Below are 22,507 nucleotides of genomic sequence, written 5' to 3'. Positions count from 1 at the left end.
CTGTGGTCACACCCTAATAAGCATAATAGAATGCATGATTCTATTTGGTTACACAGATAATTAGGGTATTCTTTTAGGCAATGGAGAGTCTAAGTGTGGGCTCTGGGGCTCTTCCATGGGGGGGGGGGGGGTCTGGTTTTCCCATTGGTATGTTGTTTCCATAGATACTGGGCATATAGCTCAAAGTCCACAGTCTGGCCCAAGATGGAGTCCTGCTTTCAGGATGGAGCCTGTTCTGTCTGTTTCCTCCTTCATTCCCCCCACTTGATGCTCTTAACTCATAGTATGAGCGTCACTCATAGGGATATATTGCACCCTGGCTCTCCAACTGCCAATTTGAGAGAACGACACCAACCTTTGGGTTACAAAGTTCATAATACATTGTAAAATGCAGGGTCCACAAAGCAGAACTATCAAGGCAACTGTAACAATGGTAAATATAGTTTTCTGCCAATCACACTTCACCCAAGATAGGACCGAAGTCCAGAAAGGAATGTTTTCATTTGACATTGCTTTTACCTGGTTTTCATGTCATCTAAGGCAGCTGATACATTGCCAGATAAATCAGGAATATATATACAACATTCAACCTTGATTATAGCACAGGTCCCTCCTTGAGCAGCTGTGAGCATGTCCCAAGGCATTCTATTTTGAATTACCGCTTCTTCTCTCATTTGGATTTGTTCTTCATTTAAGGCTTGGATGGTTTTCGCACTATCTAGGAGGGCCTGTTTTGTGAAATTAGTCAAGGCTTCTACTTTAATCATAATATCTGTTGTCCCTATAGAAGGTATGAATAAGGCAGCAATATACTCATACCATTGAAATGCAGACCTTGTCCACCTAGCATGTAAATAAGGTAGATTTACTGGGCCTTGTTGTAGGTTAGGCTTTACGCTGCCATGAGCAAAAGCGAATCCCAGTGTGCAGTGGCTTACCCAGCCAATTGGTAACTAAGGCCAAAGGTTAGGCCCACAAAGCCACTGGGTTCTGTTGGGCACCATCCAGCAGATTCCAGGGTTATATTTCCGATCAGAGCCTGGCCAATGGATGGACTGGTTGGGGTGGTATGTGACCTCGAATGTTCATTTACATTGTTCAGGGAATAGGTACCCATATATTTTAGTTCTTTTGGGTCTAATGGATAGTCACCAAACCCTACCCTTTGTTCTTTGTGTTCCCAGCATATAGCAGAGTAATTAATTGACCCTTTTCTGGGGTCTTTCAGAAATATTCATCCCAGACTTGGGGATGAATCACTTAACATACCTAGAGGCCTGTCCTCCCTTGCTGGTCAGGGAGCCTTTTTCCTTTTTGTTCTTTAAATATGAGGTATAGGCTTCTGTTACTCCTATGAAACTAGTATTTGCATCAAATGTAACCCCATGACCCGAGTCTATTGACTGTAGGTCTGGCTCACACCAGGAGAGCAGAGAGAGATTATGACTGACAAGAGAAAGGAAGTCTGTTTTTGTCATCTCAGATAAGAGCAGAGTGGTTTAAAATCTTGGCGGAGCGGTGACACCCGCCAAGGAAGTCCATCCACCACAGACAGGCATAGCCCCATATACCCAGCAGTTGGAGGTGTTGTGGAAGTCCACGTAGGGATGTGCCCATGAGATGAAAACATTGTCCTGAGTTGAAATGGAAGTTAAATTCAAAATCACGTTGATGAGGCCAAGCAGCAGCAGTTGATTATGTGGCTTCATCCTGAAGGGGCTCGTCCAGGATCTTCTTTTCCTTCTTCTTCTTATGGATGATCTTAGTCTCTCAAGGGTCAGTGGGGTCCCTCTGGCAGCCCACTCAGCGTTTTCTGGGTCTGCGTAGTATGCTGTCTTCACCCTCATGTGGTGGATCCAGGGAGTGACACCTGCAATTTTAACTGCTAACGTGAAAGGTCCAGGTGTTGAGAAGCAGAATCCTTCCAGAAGGGCAAGGTGCCTTCTCCCCTCTAGAAGATTCAAGCTGCAAGGACTCGGAGTAGTCCCAAATGGGACTTGTCTCCTTAAAGTGAGTTTCCTGGCCAATGCACCAAATGTTTTAGCCACATGTTCCGGGAAACAAACTCACTCAGAAGGACAATGCAGATAGTGGAGTGCAGTTTATTACACTGGCAGGCCCAAGGCAGAGTCTCCTCTTAGCCAAGGACTCCAACCAGTTTTTTTCCCCCAGGTCTTTTCTCCTTTGTACAAGTTTCTCTACTAATAATTAAGGAGACATTATGGACACAGTGAATTTGTCAATGGCTCAATCAAGGTTTCAGTAATGAATACAGTGGGTTCAGGGGGATCTCTGCAGGGGAGGCAAGATCATGATCTTGGTCACTTAAGGTTTGATAATGATGATGTCTGTGATTAAATAAGTTGGGGGTCTGGGTTGTTCACATGAAAGAATAAATCCAGGTCATAGAATGGAGTGACCTTTGACACTTTACTTGAGAAGACCCAAACTGAAGTAAACCAAGACCAATTAATCCTCTGGCTTAGTGGTCATTCAGTCCTGTTGATATTTATAGTTATCTTGCCTTGGGCAAGTTCTTCCGTTTAAGCCTCCAGTTTACTTACTTGTACTTAACCTGAGTTTCCCTCATAGCTCAGTTGATAAAGAATCTGCCTGCAACGCAGGAGACCTAGGTTCGATCCCTGGGTCAGGAAGATCCCCTGGAGGAGGAAATGGCAACCCACTCCAGTAGTCTGGCCTAGAGAATCCAATAGAAATAGGAGCCTGGGAGACTACAGTCAATGGGGTTGCAAGAGTCCAAGAGTTGGACACGACTTAGTGACTAAACCACCACCATATTTTCAGGCACTGATTTACTTACCTGTAAACACGAGATGCTAATACCTAACACAAGTCTCTTATGGGGTAAATGAGATGTATTTAAAATGCTTAGCACACAATGAAAGCACAGAAAATAGGGGCTTCTGCTTCAAAGTGTCTTCAAAGACCAGGCAGATAACATGAATGAATGAAGCTGAGAAATGCTTAGACTGGAAACATTTTTAAGGGCATTAAAATAAAACCAAATATTACTCTGGCCTAATATAATCTCAGTTTAGAGAGATTTAGCCATCCACAGGCCTGAGGTTTAGAGCCCCTCATATTAGACAGCCTCTTCCATTAGCCTAGAGATAATTGTGTGTGTGTGTGTGTTTAGTTGCTCAGTCATGTACAACTCTTTGAGACCCCATGGACTGTAGCCTGCCAGGCTACTCAGTCCATGGGGATTCTCCAGGCAAGAATCCTGGAGTGAGTTGCCATGCCCTCCTTGGGGGATCTTCCCAACCCATGTACTGAACCCAGGTCTCCCGCATTGCAGGAGGATTCTTTACTGTCTGAGCCATCTTGCTGCTGCTGCTGCTAAGTCACTTCAGTCATGTCCAACTCTGTGCGACCCCATCCCTGGGATTCTCCAGGCAAGAACACTGGAGTGGGTTGCCATTTCCTTCTCCAATGCATAAAAGTGAAAAGTGAAAGTGAAGTCGCTCAGTCATGTCTGACTCTTCACAACCCCATGGACTGCAGCCTACCAGGCTCCTTTGTCCATGGGATGAGCCATCTTACCCACCTTTAAATAAAGACATTCCCTCTGTTGTTGGAACTGTTCATTGGCCCAGTTCTACAGGAGAGAAGCAGGTTCCTGAAAAGCAAATCTTTCAACTGCTCTGAGGAATTAATGCCTAGACTTCTTCATTCAGCGTGACTTTTGCTTTGTCAGACTGTGTTAGTCTTATTGGGGTTTACATAAGTGACAATCAGACAGCAACCTCTTTATATTCTATCTGCAAGGTAAATGACTTCTATCAGCTCTGCTAATATTATGACTGCAGAAATGCCCTACGAACAGTTGTATGTGTGAAGAGAATGAAGACATCTTGAGCACTCTGCCTCATTTATCACAGGGCTGAGATTTCCAGAGAACTCTCCTGAATGAAAGTAAAGGATTAAGCTTCATGAAAATAGTATTTTAATACTAAATCTGATTAGTGTCATCTGTGCAAAGCCATAAGCATATACGAAGACTATTGGGTAAAAATAGCACAGTTTTAAGCAACTAACCCATGGATGGGCGAATTTCCTCTTGAGCAAGGGCCATCCCCGAAGCCATAGTTAATTGCTGCAAGATGCCAAGGCCATTATAGAAGAGTCTGTCCTTCAGTTGGAAATCAGATGATCTGCAGCCCACACATGTTCTACAGATGAAAAACCCCAAACCAAGAGAAGAGCAAATGTCCTGCAAAAAGGTGCTTGGCTTCTTGGTAGCAGAATTTGAACAAGAGTAAATAAATGGAGGAGCCCTGGTTTAAGCCAAACATATCATTACTCCACCCAGAGACTGTTTTCTTATCTTTTGTGTGTGTGTGGATTAGTCACTCAGTCCTGTCCGACTCTTTGCCACCCCATGGACTGTAGTCTGCCAAGCTCCTCTCTCCATGGGATTCTCCAGGCAAGAATACTGGAGTAGGTAGCCATTCCCTACTCCAGGGGATCTTCCCAACTCAGGGATCAAACTTGGGTCTCCCCCATTTCAGGCACTCTTTATCATCTGAGTCACCAGGGAAGCCTTTTCCTATCTATTAAATTAGGATAAAAATAAAGGAGTTGATATCAGGATGGAATGAGATAATAGAAATCTGTTTTTAAAGTATAAAGTCGTGCTTTAATTCTTTGTCCAACATTCTTTCTCTTTTATAATATTATGTACGCAGCATGCGAAAAAGGAATTTCTCTTTTTTTCTGAAGCCAAACTCTGGTCAGGTCATGATTTTAAGAGGCAAATATGCTCCTCTATAAATCGTAAGATGGTGTTTGTAAGTGCCAGTGCAAAAAGAACAATTAGTCCTACATATATCTTTTTTGCAAACTCATATTCTTTTTTTTTTTTTTTGCAAACCCATATTCTTATGTGCAGATGGTAATCATGGTCAGTGTCATTTTGAAATGTTACTAATACCTGTGATTTATTGAGTTCCTGTGACTTGCCAGGCTTAGGGAGGGGAGCTAGCACCTTAGAGTATAGACAGTGGACACAGACCTGAATTTAAATACTGACTCTTATTAGTTGACTTGCCCTGGATAAGTCATTTAAATTCCCTGAATCCCATTTTCTTCATTTGCGAAAAGGAAAGAGTGACACTTCCCTGAAATGTTGTGCTTGGACCATCATCAACGCTCAAGTCATGACAGGTAACACTTCCCTTACTTCACAGGTAAGGACAATGAAGTGCAGAGAACTAAAGGGACTTTGCCTCTGACACAGGGCCAGTGGCAGAGCAGGACTGGCCTGCCTCCATGTCGCTGGCCTCTGGAATCCTCTGACCAACAGGCTATGGTCTTTCAGAGAGGCTCCCGAAAACAGCAAATCCAGACTGCCCTGCAGCTCAGCTTCGGGCTTTCCAAGTTCTCCTGCTGTTTTTTAACAACTTTCAAGAAACAGGCCTTGTATTGCATTAGAGCTACCCTTTCTTCAGTCTGTATTTAACTTTTTGAGAAAGAGTTACAACTTCAGACAATAGTGACCCTGGCTCCATAGGGAAGTGGTTAGAAATACTCACTTCCTCTTGCCCGCGGAAACAGACCAAGCGGGGGTCCCTCTTTGGACTGCATGGGGAAGTGAGTTTCAGTAACCACTTCTCTACCCGGCACTGAGAGCCCCAGATGACAGGAACTGAGCGGGGAGAGTGGCCGCTTTTCTGGTTCTTAGAGCTGTAGCTCTGGGCAGCTTCCCACTTGGTCCCACGGCCACGGGGCGTGACGTAGAGGGTGCTGGTCGGCCACCGCTTTGCAGTTAGGTCAGTTATCAGCTTGCTCACCTTTAGCCAAATCAATGAGGAAGCATACATTCTACCTGTCCTGCTTGGGGCTCAGGTTAACTGCTCTTTCAACGTTGTGTCCTTCAGTAATCTCTTTTCCTTAGAAATCAGTATCCTTCTCCTTTATTTTCCACAGAGCTTTATTTGTTTATTTAAAAAAAAAATCCAATCATGTTGCACCTCAGTTTTATCATTACTTAGGCCCTGGCCCTTCTCATTTATAAACTATAAGCATACTTAGAATTTGGTGAACCAAACTCACTTCAAACTCTGCAAACCTCTGCAACACTCCATAATCAGAGCTTAACATTTATTGAGCACTGACTATATGTTTGGCACTGTACAAAACTGTAGTTCTATAATAAAACCCACTTAATTACTGTAAATACCCTAGGGATGTGCTAGTATTACACCCTCTCTTTTGTAAATAAGAAAACAAGCAGAGGTTAAATTAAATTAATAAGTATCAGGGAGCATTCAGGCCCAAGCAAGCTGGTGCCATATCCACGCTTTTTATAACCACATTATTATGCTTCAGACTCCCTCAGTAGTTGCAACCCTATGAAGTGTTGCTATCAGCCCATTTTGTAGAGAAGGAACACAAGTTTTAGAAAGCTCAACACCTTGCCCCAAGTCCAAAGCACACAGAGGGTGGAGCTGGAATGTAAAGGTGAACAGTCTGGTTTCAGAGTGCACGCTTTTGTTTTATTTCATTTCACTTCATTTCATTTATTGTTGTAAGCAAGCAATACAAAATCTATGTATCTAATAATTCTTTTGGTGCATAACATAGTGTTGCTGGGTTCCTGACATTGTACAGGAGGCAGTGATCAAGACCATTTCCAAGAAAAATAAATGTAAAAAGATTGTCTGAGGAGGCCTTACAAATAGCTGAGAAAAGAAGAGAAGCTAAAGGCAAAGTAGAAAAGAAAAGATATACCCATTAGAATGCAGAGTTCCAAAGAAGAGCAAGGAGAGATAAAAAATCTTTCCTCAGTGATCAGTGCAAAGAAATAGAGGAAAACAATAGGATGGGAAAGACTAGAGATCTCTTCAAGATAATTAGAGATGTCAGGCTTTATTGAGCCCATCTTTGCATGAAAGATGGGCTCAATAAAGGATAGAAATGGTATGGACCTAACAAGAGCAGAAAATATTAAGAAGAGGGGGCAAGAATACATAGAAGAGCTATACAAAAAAAATCTTCACAACCCAGATAACCACGGTGGTGTGATCATTCACCTACAGCCAGACATCCTGGAATGTGAAGTCAAGTGGGCCTTAGGAAGCATCACTACAAACAAAGCTAGTGGAGGTGATGGAATTCCAGATGAGCTATTTCAAGTCCTAAAAGATGATGCTGTGAAAGTGCTGCACTCAATATGCCAGCAAATTTGGAAAACTCAGCAGCTGCCACAGGACTGGAAAAGGTCCGTTTTTATTCCAATCCCAAAGAAAGGCAATGCCAAAGAATGCTCAAACTACTGCACAATTGCACTCATCTCACGCGCTAGCAAAGTAATGCTCAAAATTCTCCAAGCCAGGCTTCAACAGTATGTGAGCTATGAACTTCCAGATGTTCAAGCTGGTTTTAGAAAAGGCAGAGGAACCAGAGATCAAATTGCCAACATCTGTTGGATCATCAAAAAAGCAAGAGAGTTCCAGAAAAACATCTGCTGCTGCTGCTGCTGTCCCTTCAGTCGTGTCTGACTCTGTGCAACCCCATAGACGGCAGCCCACCAGGCTTCTCTGTCCATGGGATTCTCTAGGCAAGAATACTGGAGTGGGTTGCCATTTCCTTCTCCAAGAAAAACATCTTCTTCTGCTTTATTGACTACACCAAAGCCTTTGTGTGGATCACCACAAACTGTGGAAAATTCTAAAAGAGATGAGAATATTAGACCAGTTTATCTGCCTCCTGAGAAATCTGTATGCAGGTCAAGAAGCAACAGTTAGAAGCAGATATGGAACAACAAACTGGTGCCATATTGGGAAAGGAGTATGTCAAGGCTGTATACTGTCACCCTGCTTATTTAACTTATATGCAGAGTACATCATGAGAAATGTCAGGCTGGATGAAGCACAAGCTGGAATCAAGATTACCAGGAGAAACATCAATAACCTCAGATATGCAGATGACACCACCCTTTGGCAGAAAGTGAAGAGGAACTAAAGAGCCTCTTGAGGAAAGAGGAGAGTGAAAAAGTTGGCTTAAACTCAACATTCAAAAAACTAATATCATGGCATTCAGTCCCATGACTTCATGGCAAATAGATGGGGAAACAGCGAGAGACTTTATTTTGGGGGGCTCCAAAATCACTGCAGATGGTGATTGCAGCCATGAAATTAAAAGACGTTTACTCTTTGGAAGAAAAGCTATGACCAATCTAGACAGCATATTCAAAAGCAGAAACATTATTTTGTCAACAAAGGTCCGTCTAGTCAAAGCTATGATTTTTCCAGTAGTCATGTATGGATGTGCAAGTTGGACTATAAAGAAAGCTGAATGCTGAAGAACTGATGCTTTTGAACTGTGGTGTTGGAGAAGACTCTTGAGAGTCCCTTGGACTGCAAGGAGATCAGTCAATCTTCAAGGAAATCAGTCCTAAATATTCATTGGAAGAACTGATGCTGAAGCTGAAACTCCAATCCTTTGGCCACCTGATGGGAAGAACTGACTCATTGGAAAAGATCCTGATGCTGGGAAAGATTGAAGGTGGGAGGAGAAGGGGATGACAGAGGATGAGATGGTTGGATGGCATCACTGACTTGATGGACATGAGTTTGAGCAAGCTCTGGGAATTGGTGATAGACAGAGAAGCCTGGCGTGCTGCAGTCCATAGGGTCGCAAAGAGTTAGACACGACTGAGCGACTGAACTGAACTGAATGGCTTAGTGGTAAAGAATCCACCTGACAATGCACTAGACAGGGGTTCAACCCCTGGGTCGGGAAGATCCCTGGAGAAGGAATGGCAACCCACTCCAGGATTCTTGCCTGGAGAATTCCATGGACAGAGGAACCTGGTGGGCTACAGTCCACGGGGTTGTGAAAGAGTGAGACATGACTGAGGGACTAAACAGCAATTGTAGGCCCCATGTTGAATAGCAGATTTCTAGAGCTTCTTCATCTTATTTAACTGAAACTTTTTACCTGTGTAAGCTCTCAAGGTGGGTGTTACACTGTCTGCTTTAAACAGAACAAGTACAGAACATTCTGTACTACATGCCCTTGAAAAAATTGCTATAAATTGCAACTTAGATTCAGTTTTGAACCCTAACATCCAGTTTCTTTAAAGCCCACTAGTTCTGGAGGACTCGGAACTGGCAGATATGAAACCAGTTGTCCCTTCCAGAGAAAGCCTCATTATTTAGGACAAACCTTAACATATAGTTTTGATTGTCTTTCAAAGGAAATTCTGAACAGAGATTCTTAACAAAAGTGGGATAATAAGGAAAGATATTTTCCTGAAACTAGCTGAAAAACAATTTTCATTTCAATAAGTTGTTTAAATAAGAAACAACAGTTTTTCTGACTGTGAAAAAGAAGAATTCATTAGGATGCAAACTGACCTGCATTAATATGAGGCGGCAATCACCTATGGAGGTGGTGGTTCTCAGACTGGACTGAGACATTTCCTCCCCAACCAGAGAAAGCTCCTCACTCAGGGCATCCTGAGAGCATCCTGCATCTCAGTGGTGTGTATAAGGAGCGGGATATATGGGACAACTCTGACAGATCTTTTTCTCTTTAGAGCTCCCTCATTATTGGCAGAGACGTCTCTCACAATAGCATTGCAGTTCAACCTCTGCTGCCCAATTCTTCTTGCCTTACCCTCTGAGACAGGCTTCTGAGAACCCTTACTAATAAACATCATGCACATAAGTCTCAGAGTGTGGGTCTGTTTCCTGGGAACTCGCCTACAACAGTCAGTAGCAGATATGACTGTAGGAAGCAGACTCTAGAATGAGATATGGGAAGCCTTATGCTTCCAAACAAGATGAAGGAACAGGGAGTGAATTTACATTCTCACAGGCAACAGCCAATACTGAATAAAATATATGAGGACATTGACTTTGGGGCAATGAATCAGTGATCCCAGAGATGAAAAACATACAAAGGTGAGCTTTTCAGAAATAAACCATGCTTTTATGGACAAAGGAGGCAAGAATATGCAATGGAGAAAAAGATAGTCTCTTTAATAAGTGATGCTGGGACAACTGGACAGCTACAACTAAAATAATGAAATTAGGATGTTCTCTAATACATATACAAAAAAAACTCAAAATGGAATAAAGACCTACATATAAGCCTGGAAACCATAAAATTCCTAGAGGAAAACATAGGCAGAACAGTCTTTGACATAAATCATAGCAATAATTTTTTTAATCTTTGTTCAAAAACAAAGGAAATAAAAGCAAAAATAAACAAACGGGACCTAATTAAACTTAGAAGCTTTTGCACAGCAAAGGAAAGCATCAACAAAATGAAAAGAACAACCTACCCAATGGCATAAAATACTTATGATATGACTGGTAAGGAATGAATATCTAAAATATATAAACAGCTCATACAACTTAATATCAAAAAGCAAACAACCAAATTAAAAATGAATAAACATTTTTCCAAAGAGGACATGCAGATGGCCAATAGGCACATGAAAAGGTGCTCAGCATTGCTCTTCAGGGAAACCAAATATAAACCACCATATCATTTATACCTGTCAGAAAGGCTTCAATGAAAAAGAACAGAAATAACAAATGTTGGCAAGGATTTGGAAAAAAGGGAGCCCTCTTGCACTGGTGGTGGAAATATAAATTGGAACAGATGCTAAGGAAAACAGTATGGGGGTTTCTCAAAAAACTAAAATAGAACTACCATATGATCCAGTAATTTCACTCCTGGGTATATATCTGAAAAAAAAAAAAAAGACCACTAATTCAAAGAGTTGCATGCACACCAATGTTAATAGCAGTATTATTTACAATTGCTAAGATATGGAAATGACCTAAGTCTCTATCAACAGATGAATGGATAAAATGTGGTGTGTGTATATTTATCTATCATCTATCTATCTTTCTGTCATCTATGTATCTCTCTCTATCTGCACACACGTGCTGGAATACTGCTCAGTCATAAAAGGGATGAAAATGTGCCATTTGCAGCAACATGAATGGACTTGGAGGGTATTATGCTACATGAAATAATTCAGAAAAACTCAGATGCTCTATGATATCACTCATATATGAAATCTAAAAAAATACAGCAAACTAGTGAATATAACAAAAAAGAAACAGATTTAGATATAGAGAACAAATTTAGTGGTTACCAGGGGGAGAGGATGGGAGGTCAATATAGAGGTAGACGATTAAGAGGTACAAACTACTATGAATAAAGTAAGCTACATGGATATAATACACAACAGGAAAAATATAGTCAATATTTTATAATAGCTATAGACATAGCATAAACTTGACAAATTGTGAATCACAATATTGTACACCTGTAATTTATATAATGGGACTTCTCTGGTGGCTCAGCAGTAAAGAATCAGCCTGCCAATGCAGGAGACTCAGGTTCGATCCCTGGGTTGGGAACATCCCCTGGAGGAGGAAATAGCAACCCACTCTAGGATTCTTGCCCGGGAAATCCCATAGACAGAAGCCTGGCAGGCTACAATCTAAGGGGATGCAAAAGAGTCAGACATGACTTAGCGACTAAACAACACAATTTATGTAATATTGTAAATCAACTATACTTCAGTTAAACAGACAACAAAAAGACGGGCTTTATAACTGTCTCAGCTCACTGTGAGGGCCTGGCACAGGGTGAGGAGCCCACGCAGAGCCCGATGGTGTCCCTGGTTTGGGCAGATGGAGCTGGAATCCAGGCGCGCTAGCAGACTAAAGCTTCTAGATGAGAGTCTGTCAAGGAGAGAGCAGGGCAGAGAGGAGAGCCTGGGAATGGGTCCTCGGTGTCTGTCAGAGTGCCGGTCTGATCAGCTGGAGCACAGGTGGAACTGCCCCGAGGCATGCAAAGAACCCTGTGAAAGGTTTAGAAGGAGCCTGAGCTCACATGGGGCCTGTTCCCACCAGCATGACTGCAAAGACCTTAGAATTCACTGGAGGTGGAATATGGAGTTTTGTTCCCTCAACAGTGGTGAAAATTTCACCCTCAACAAAACTCCCCGCTGTTCCCCCCTAATAAAACTTAAAAGCAAGATCTGAAATGATCAAACTATTTCCAAGGAGGTTAACAGCTTCCTTGAACAAATTTAAGACTATTTTAGGAGTGCAAAAATAACCAGGACCCAACAGGTAAAATTCAAAAAGATTGGAATCCAATAAAATTTACTGAGCATAAAAAAAGAAGCAGGAAAATATGTCCCATTAAAAGGAGAAAAAAAAAATCAACCAATTGAAAATGACTCAGAATAAAACATGGATGATAGAATTAGCAGACAGGACATTGAAATAGCTGTCGTCATAGTGTACCACATGTTCAAGAAGCTAAAGAAAGATTAACTATGTTAATTTCTTCTTAAGAACACCTAAAACTGCACATTCGATGTCTATGTTGAAAAAAATCCACTGACTGGGATGAATGGCAGATTAGAGATTGCAGAACAGATCAGTTCATCTGAAGACACAGCAACAGAAACAGTTCAACATGAAACAGAGGGAAAAAAAGAATAGAATCTCAGGGATCTGTGGAACATAGATCATAGGCTAACACACATGCAGCTAGCACATGTGTGTGTGTGCTAAGTTGCTTCAGTCATGTCCAACTTTGTAACTCTGTGGTCTAGCCCTCCAGGTTCCTCTGTCCATGGGATTCTCCAGGCACGAATCCGGAGTGGGTTGGCATGCCCTCCTCCAGGGGATCTTCCTGACCCGGGGTTAAACCAGCATCTCTTATGTATCCTGAATTGGCAGGCAGATTCTTTACCACCAGGGCAACCTGTGAAGCCCCACATGAGACTCGAGTCCCTGAATAAATGAGCAAGGAGGGCAGGGGTGGGGGGTTGGGAGAAGAAGATCCAGAAAACATTAGATGGGAAAATAATGATGAGAATTTTTCCAAATTTTGTCAAAGCTGTAAATCTCAGAAACTCAATAAACTCTACTGCAAACAAACAAACCAACCAAAAAATCATGGAGAAAACTACACCCAGGGATACCATAACAAAGTTAATTAAAATCACTGTTCAAAGGAAGATCTTGAAATGGAACTTCATGGCTGAGCAGCAGGTAATGTGGAGCCCATCACTGGTGAGGGCTGGAGCACTGGCAGCTCCTATGTGGGACTGCAATGCAATCGCTCAACTTCGACTTGCATTAACTAGGGGAGGATAATAGTGGAAGAGAATGCACCAACAGATATGTCTCAGGCCTATGGGAGGTCCAGGGAAATACTACTTAGAAAGACTAAGAAACTGGATAGCTTTTGCCATCTTAAAACTATTACATATAGTTACAATAACTGTTTTAAGTTATTGTTTAATTTATTATTAATTTATTATTTAATTTATTATTAAATTTGGCATCTATGTCATATGAATGTCATATATATATCTAGGACAAGTCCAGTTGACCTAATTTTGTTTTTCCTCCTAATGGGATATATTTTTTATTTGTTGTGTTTTTATTATCATATTGTGAATTCTACTTTGTTTGGTGCTGGTAATGTATTCTCTGAAACAATGATTTGAATAATGACTTGAAACTAATTGTGTTTATTTTGAGGTTTAGCTTACCTGGACATTTCATTTTATGCATTGGGTAATGGCAACCCACTCCAATATACTTGCCTGGGAAATCCCATGGGTAGAGAAGCCTGGTGGGGTATGGTCCATGGGGTCACAAAGAGTCAGACACAACTTAGGGACTTAATAACAATAACAAATTTCTAAATATATGAAGAAAAATTGGTTCCTGCCCCTGAAAAACTAATAATCTTGTGGGGTGAATAAAAACTGGAATGATATTTATAAGACAATGCAATGAATTCTACACAAAAGGTGTGAATCAAGCATGGAGGCAACCCTGAGTGAGGATATCCAAGAGGATGTCCTTAGGAAGTTCTTCTGGAAACACGTATCTAGCTGAGGTCAAGACCACGTGGACTCAGGCAAAGGACAGGTAGCTGGTGATAGGGGTGGAGTGACAATTGAGACCTGGATCATGGAGCAGCCCCGGGCGACACACTGCAGTAAGAAGTTCTGGATACTGAGAGATGATGCTTTGAGGGGCCTAAGAGTGAAAGAGTAGGATAAACATCTCCATTTTCTCACTTGTGTGAAGAAATGCCACCACAGTAATATAGTAAATATTAATATTTACTATAAATATTATCATATATAAATATTGCTATAAATATTTACTAATATTAATATTAAATATAACATATAGTAAAATATTCTAATGACTGGATTAAAAAGATGTGGCATGTATATATATACACACAACACAGCACATAGACACATACATACACACAAAGGACTATCACTCGGCCCTGAGAAAAAGAAATCTTGCCATTTGCAGTAATGAGGATGGACTTTATTTCACTTATACTAAGTAAAATAAGTCAGACAGAGAAACAAATACTGCATGATATCACTGATGTGTGAAATCTAAAAAAATAGTATGAATGAATGTATATGCAAAACAGAAACAGACTCACAGATATAGAAAACAAGCTTGCTGTTACCAAGGAGAAGAGAGAATGGGGAAGGGACAAATTAGGGGTATGAGATTAACAAATACTATGTGTGAAATAGATAAGCAGCAAGGCTGTATTGTATGTATATATTGTGTATAGCAAGAGGATTATAGCTACTATCTTACAATACTTTATAATGGAGTATAATCTTCAAGGATAGTTAATCACTATGCTGTACATCTGAAACTAATGTAATATTGTAAATCAACTATACTTTAATAAAAATAAAATATAATATTCTGTATAAACAGTATTATGTGAGTTTATGGACATGTAGACTTGCATTTCAACCTAGCTCCATGACATCCTAGAAGTATGATGCTAAGCAAGTTATTTAGACTCTCTGAAGTCATTTTACTCATCTAAGCAATGGTTATAAACTGTGAAGACTGATTGAGGTTATTGTGAAGACTGATTGAGATGCATATGCTTCGAGAAACAAAAACAAAGTAAAATAAGCATAATCATTCCATGAAGATTCACTATTTTTCTACATGAAAGTTCTAAAATAACTTGGCAAAAACTATAGTTGCAAAGAAGAGACTAACAGAATTTCATGCTACGATGATTTATAAGGGTTTCAAGTAATTTTTAAAGTTTTTTGGAGGGTAAGAAAATAATTTTGCATAATAAGGAAGTATAATCTTTAAACATGAAAATTAAACAGAAAAAAGTAAGGCTTCCTGATTATAACTAGCTATATTATTCTCCCCCCCAAACCTTCACCTTATATACCTGTTTCAGATAGTTAGAAATCATTTTCTATTTTGACTTAACTGCTAGTAATTCTATACATCTATGAAGTTTGTTGAATTTCCCATACATTTATACATCACATAATCTTATGCATGCTATTTATACAAGAAAAGTTAACACATAGACATATATTTCATTGTTTAAAAATGCACACCTTCAAGTTCACTGGATATGTGATGCAAGGGAAAACTTGAAAATGGATTTTTATTTAAAGGCATTTATTTTGGAATTATGAAAGTGGAAAAACAAGTTTAAAAAGTCTCTAATCCTATCTTCCAAAAGTAACCACTGATTTTTTTTTTTTGATGTGTAGAGCCTTCTCGTCATTTACACAACTATTTTATATAATTGAGGCTATATTATTTGATGTTTTGTTCCACTTAGCTATGCTGCCAATACTTCCCATGTCATTTAATGACTTTCTACATGATAATTTTTAAAGCTGTGTAGTAAGGTATCATATGAATATGTGTCACCATTGTTCAATTGTTGAACTTTCAGGTAATTTCCTGTATTTAATCAACATGAGTAACAGGCTGATGAAATACATTACAGTATAGATTAATAGGGGCTTCCCAGGTAACACTAGTGGTGAAGAGCTCGCTTGCCAGTGCAGGAGATATGAGATGTGTTTTCAGTCCCTGGGTCAGCAAGATCCCTTGGAGAAAGAAATGGCAACCTACTCCAGTATTCTTGTCTGGAGAATGCAATGGATAGAGGACCCCAGATTAATAAGAATGGGAAACTGGAGACTTGGACTCTGGGGCCATGTCTGAGTAGTTTTGGATAAGTTATTTCACTTCCCTGAGTTCCAGTTTCCTCATGTAGAAAACTGTCAGGCTGCACTAGATGAAATTCCAGATCCTCTGTAGTCCTACCATAGACACTGGCACTTCTGGGATTAATGAGCTCTTCGGTGGGGAAGGTCTTGCACATGGTGTGGCCCTGGAGAATGCTGAACAACAAGAAGGTTGTGTAAGGTCTACACTTTATGGTTTGTAGAACTAAAGCAGCAAGAAGAGATTAGTGCACTGGAAAAACATGGGAAAGAAACAAAACATCTCTGATTCTGCCACCCTTTCCCTCTCCCATGAGAACTAATAAAGATTGACATCCAACCTTGCCATCCTTCTAGACTCCAAGTGTGTGTTGCTCAGTTGGAGGATGACGCATATGTTATTGGGCATTTTACACTATTTGCATTTGTGTATATTCTCAGCTTCACGTTCAAGCTGGATTTAGAAAAGGCAGAGGAACCAGAGATCAAATTGCCAACATCTGTTGGATCATAGAAAGAGCAAGAAGATTCCAGAAAAACATCTACTTCTGTTTCATTGACTATGCCAAAGCCTTTGACTGTATGGATCACAACAAACTGTAGAAAATTCTTAAAGAGAAGGGACTACCAGACCACCTGACCTGACTCCTGAGACATCTATATGCAGGTCAGGAAGCAACAGTTAGAACTAGACATGGAACAACAGACTGGTTCCAAATTGGGAAAGGAGTACGTCAAGGCTGTATATTGTCACCCTGCTTAATTAACTTATATGCAGAGTACATCATGTGAAATGCCAGACTGGATGAAGCACAAGCTGGAATCAAAATTGCTGGGAGAAATATCAATAACCTCAAATATGCAGATGACACCACCCTTATGGCAGAAAGAGAACTAAAGAACTTTTTAATGAAAGTGAAAGAAGAGAATGAAAAAGTTGGCTTAAAACTCAACATTCAAAAAAAAAAAACACAAACTCAACATTCAAAAAACTAAAATCAAGGCATCCAGTCACATCACTTCATGGAAAATCGATGGGGAAACAAAGGAAACAGTGTCAGACTTTACTTTTTTGGGCTCCGAACTCACTGCAGATGGTGACTGCAGCCATGAAATTAAAACGATTGCTCCTTGGAAGAAAAGCTATGACAAACCTAAACAGCATATTAAAAACCAGACATTACTGTGCCAACAAAGGTCCGCCTAGTCAAGGCTATGGTTTTTCCAGTGGTCATGTATGGATGTGAGAGTTGGACTATAAAGAAAGCTGAGCGTGGAAGAATTGATGCTTTTGAACTGTGGTGTCAGAGAAGACTCTTGGGAGTCCCTTGGACTTCAAGAAGATCCAACCAGTCCATCCTAAAGGAGATCAGTCCTGGGTGTTCATTGGAAGGACTGATGCTGAAGCTGAAACTCCAATGCTTTGGCCAACTGATAGGAAGAACTGACTCCTTAGAAAAGACCCTGATGCTGGGAAAGATTGAAGGCAGCAGGAGAAGGGGAAGAGAGAGGATAAGATGATTGGATGGTATCACCGACTTGGTGGACATGGGTTTGAACAAGCTCCAGGAGTTGGTAATGGACAGGGAAGCCTGGCATGCTTCAGTCCATGAGGTCGCAAAGAGTCGGACATGACTGAGTGTTGAACTGAACTCAGCTTGATAAACAATTTTTAAAACAATTTTTTGACCCCATCATGTGGCATTTGGGATCTTAGTTCCCCAACCAGGGATTGAACCTACATCCTCTGCAGTCAAAGCACAGATTCTTAACCCCTGGACTTCCAGGGTAGTCCTCAAATTCATTAACAAGTTTTTTAAACAGCTTCAAAACACACATCAATTTAAAAATAACTAACTTAAAGTAAGTTAGTTTTATTGCAACAAATTTATAGACCTTATAAACTTACATTCTAGAAGAGGACAGACAAAAAACAATACACAGAATATATTATGTTGTTCCAGTATCTCAGGTGGGTCTAACTGCTAAGCAGAAAAAAGGAAGTAGGTTAAAGGAAACAGGAAATGTGGGAACTAAGGAGGACGTTGCTATATTATATGGAGGGCACAGGAATGGCCATTCTGATAATATGACATTTATGGAGAGACCTAAAGTAAGATATCAAGCCACATAGACCTCTAAGGGGATGTGTATTCTAGGCAAAGTCAATAGCAAACATTTTTCTGAGGCAGGAGGGTATATGTTGTGTTCTCTGCCACTGTGACTAGAACAAACAGAACAAGAAGAAAAGCAGAAAAGATGAACTCAGAGATCTGGCTGAGTTGCAGATCCTATTGGCCCCTCTCAGAAACATGACATCTATTCTGAGTCAGATGGAAGCAATTAGAGGAATTGGGACAGAGAAGTGACATGATCTCGTTTAGGTTTTAAAATGATCTTTCAGGGTGCTTTATTGAAAATACACATGGGTGTGTATTGAGGGATGAGTGAGGCAGCAGCCAGTGAAAACTAGTTAAAACATTATTGCAGTAATTCAGACCAATGCAGTGCTGGCTACACGAGGGCAAAAGTGTAGGGGGTGAGAACCAGTCAGATCCTTGGTGCATTTGAAAGAACAGCTAAAAGGATTTGCCGATAGATTGGATACCCAGTGTAAGATAAAGGAAGAATCAAGGATGACAGTGAGGATTTTAGCCTGAGCAACTGAAAAAATGGAACTTCCATCCACTGAAGTGAGAAAGACTTTGAGAGCAGAAAGTTTGGGGAGAAAATTAGTTCAGGTTTGAACATGTTCGGTTTGAGCTGCCAATTAGAAACACAAGCAGAAATTTCACAAGCATTTGGATAAAGGAGTTAGAGGTTCAAGGGACAAGTCTGGGCTAGAGACAGAAAACTGGGGGGGTCTTTATCATAATTTACCCATCCCATAAGGAATATTTTTTAATATTACAAGAAATGTATGAAAAAACTCAACAAGGTCAGAAAATGATTAACAAGGATTTATGTTTGAGTCTTCCTGCAAGTTGTCACCAAGGTAATTATTTTTAAATCAAATCCATGCTGCTTAGATGAAATTCTGCTACAGAATGATGTCTTCTCTGGCTTTAGATGATTATTCTAGCTTACAAAAATCATTGCTCTAGTGTTCTCCCTCTGCACTGTTGGCTTAAATGAAACTTGTATCAGAAACGAATGAGGTTTTACAAGCAACCATTGTCTTTTAGAGTTGAAATGGCCTTAACAACCTCATTTAATCTAGGACTTCATTTTAAAGGAAGAAGAAAAAAACGGAAGTTCAAACAGTTCCCAAATTCATTCATCTAGTACACTTATTAACTATTTACTTAACATGACAAATTAAGTTGGGTGATATTCAATGTGTTGGAGATAAAACAGTCAACAATAAAAATAAAGACTCTGTCACACAGAATTTATAGTCCCTTTTGGGAAACTAGAAAACAAACCTGTAAATATACAATATGACACATAATTGATAAGTACCCTGAGGAAAAATGAATCTAGGTAAGGACAGGGTGATAAATAATGTATTATTCAAATTAGGACACTTTTTACAATAAAAGGAATTGAAAACTACAAGGGAAGCCATCTAGTTAGCAGGCATAAGCTCGGGCATCTAGCTTGGACAAATGAAAATGTTAGGTCTCCCAGGTAAGCAGGATGGAGTGATGGTAAGGGGGTGAGTTAGGTTTATTTCATATAAAGTGATCAGGAGTCAGGTAATACAATGACCTCTGAGCAAAGGCCTGAAGACAGTGAAGGAAGAAGCCATGAACATATTTGGAATAGGCTGTGGCAGACGATGGAGGAGGGCATGACAACCCCCTCCAGTATTCTTGCCTGGAGAATACCATGGACAGAGAAGCCTGGTCCATAACCACAGAGGGCTATGGTCCATGAGGTCTCAAGCAGTTGCATGTGGCAGACGAAACAGCAACGAAGCTTCTACGGAGGAAAGCATTTGGAGAAAGAGCAAGGAGCTCAATGTGTTTGTTAAAGAGGGAACAAGGGAAATAACGGTAGGAAATGAGACAAGATGAACTTTTAGACTATTAAGATGACTCTAGTGTTTATTAAGCTTAATAGAAGCAGCCATTTGTTATGATGTGAGGAGTGACATCTAATTTTATTTTTAATAACAATAATTTGGCTGTCCTATTGACTATAGACTGGCATGGGGATGGGAGGTTAAACCAATGTTACAATGCCTGCAAGAAAAGTACTTGGTTAATAATTTTAACAAAATCTGTACAAGGCTCCTACCTGAAAATCCTATTGCTAAAATTAAAGAAGACCTAAACAAATGAAGAAATACATCATGTTCATAGGTTAGAAGACTTAATATTGTAAAAAAATGTCAATTTCCCCCAAATTCTACAGAATCAGTGCTTTCCAACCAAAACTCAAGCAGGGTTTTTTTGGTTTATTTTTGGCATAAATTGACAATCTGCTACTATTTATAAAGAAATGCCAGTGACCTAGAAATAATTTTTAAAAATATTTAAATAGAACAAATTAGCAGGATTTACTTTTACAAATTTGAAAGAATTGCTATAAAGCTATAATAATTATTGATATGGAATAGAATAGTTTAATTAAAATAGGAAGTCAAAAATAGGTGACATACACAAGAAAATGCAGTAATTTTAAAGGTGTTAATGAAACAATGTGGACAAAGAGATTATATGTGGTTTTTAATATACAGTGTCAGAAGAACTGGCTGTCTACGTGAAAAAAAAAAAAGGAAACTTGAACCAATATCTCACTCCATATACAAAAATTAACTCAAGATGGGTTGTAGATCTAAACATAAAAATCTAAATCTCCTTAAAAGAATATTGGCATATATCTTTGCAACTTTCAAATGTTCAATGATTTCTTAAAACATAGAGATCACAAACCATAGTAAAAATTTTAATAAACTGAATTTCATTAAAATTAAAAAACTTTTGTTCAAAAATAGTTATTACAAGAAAATTAGAAGGCAAGCCCCAATGGGATAAAATCATCACAATATGCTTATACAACAAAAGATTTGTATTTAGAATATAAAAAGATTTTCTAAAACTCAATAATAAAAAAATAGCAAACCTAATAAAAGTTAGCACAAAACATGGACAATCACAAGATAAGGAATATCAATAATCAACAAGTAGTCATTAGGGTAGTATAAATTAAAACACAGTGAGATATAATGAGTATGTATAATTCAGACCTAGTATAATCCTGAAATCAAAAAATAAAACTAACAGCAGTATACTGGATTTTTCTGTCAATCTGATTAAATTTAGGATTATCATTCCCAGCATTTTCTTCTCTGCTTTAGATTTGGCCAAAAGAGACACTTGTGTATAATTTAAAGCATGTAAATAAACCATTACCCTCAGAAGCTTGTTGGTGCCTGATTTAGTGTCACACCAGTGCAGATCTAGTCGCTGAGTCATGGCATGATCACATTCACAGGGTTGGCCAACTCATCTCCCAAGGTGATCAACAGCAGCCCCAGGTTTACCATCAGATGCTTGACTCTGGACTCACAAAAATGTCAGTGACAAAAAGACAGCAAATTCCCATAGAATTCACCAAGAACTTCCTGTTCTTGGTCCTACTGCAACGGCTATTCAGTGTCTCAGGTTTCCCTGAAAACTCTAACTTGTCTACTTGCACCAGAACTTTGGGAAGACTCATAAATGACTCTTTTTATGAATCTCCAACAACCCTTCCAATTCACTCCATCTACTTTCACTTTTGTGTGAGGTCTAATTCCTACAATGAATCCCTTATTCCCCTAACACTCATGCTACATCTGTTTTCCTGACTAATTCTTGATGACTATAGTTCTTATAACCTCATCTGTATTTGGATCTGATTTAGATAACTAGATCCTAAACTTTACGACGGATGCCAAAACTGAAATGAAACTTCAGGGAATTCTGGAACCAGGATTTTATTTTTTCATTTGATTTGTGATCAAAGATTTCTGAAAGGTAGATTGCTACGAGGCTTCAAACACTTCCTATTCCTGCAGTAACACTCCTTTCCAATGTGATTTTTCAGTTCTTCCTGTTAAAGGTGGAGCCTAGTTCCTCATCTTTTAAATATGTTCTTGGCCACATGATTTTCTTTGGCTATTGGAACATTAACAAACATAAGCCAAGCAGAGGATTAGAAAGTGGAAGCGGAATGGACTTTGTTTTTTCTTGCTGACTTTGTAACCAGCCAGCCATGTGGGTGAGTCTTGCTTGGTCAGCCTCTGAAACACACAAGGCCAAGTCATGCCTGTTATCCCAGTTGACAATGGCGTGATCACCAAAGATACAAGTGAGGCTATCCTCAGCCCTCAAGTCCCAGTGAATTGGCTCAGACTGGTGTTATTTTCTGGCACCAAGTTATGTATCAATTTGTTATAAAGCAAAAACTAACCAGTACACATATTAAATTTTGAGAGGATGCCAAGCAACG

At 39.7% G+C, this 22,507-nt stretch overlaps 1 pseudogene; it reads right to left on the bottom strand.

The window, feature by feature from the left end:
* Nucleotides 1–251: 251 nt before the first annotated feature.
* LOC122684407 lies at nt 252–2,848 on the bottom strand (annotated as a pseudogene).
* Nucleotides 2,849–22,507: the final 19,659 nt, after the last annotated feature.

This window comes from Cervus elaphus, chromosome 26, assembly GCF_910594005.1.
Source record: "Cervus elaphus chromosome 26, mCerEla1.1, whole genome shotgun sequence".
Classification (NCBI taxonomy): domain Eukaryota; kingdom Metazoa; phylum Chordata; class Mammalia; order Artiodactyla; family Cervidae; genus Cervus; species Cervus elaphus.
This window is presented reverse-complemented; position numbering and strand designations above follow the sequence as displayed.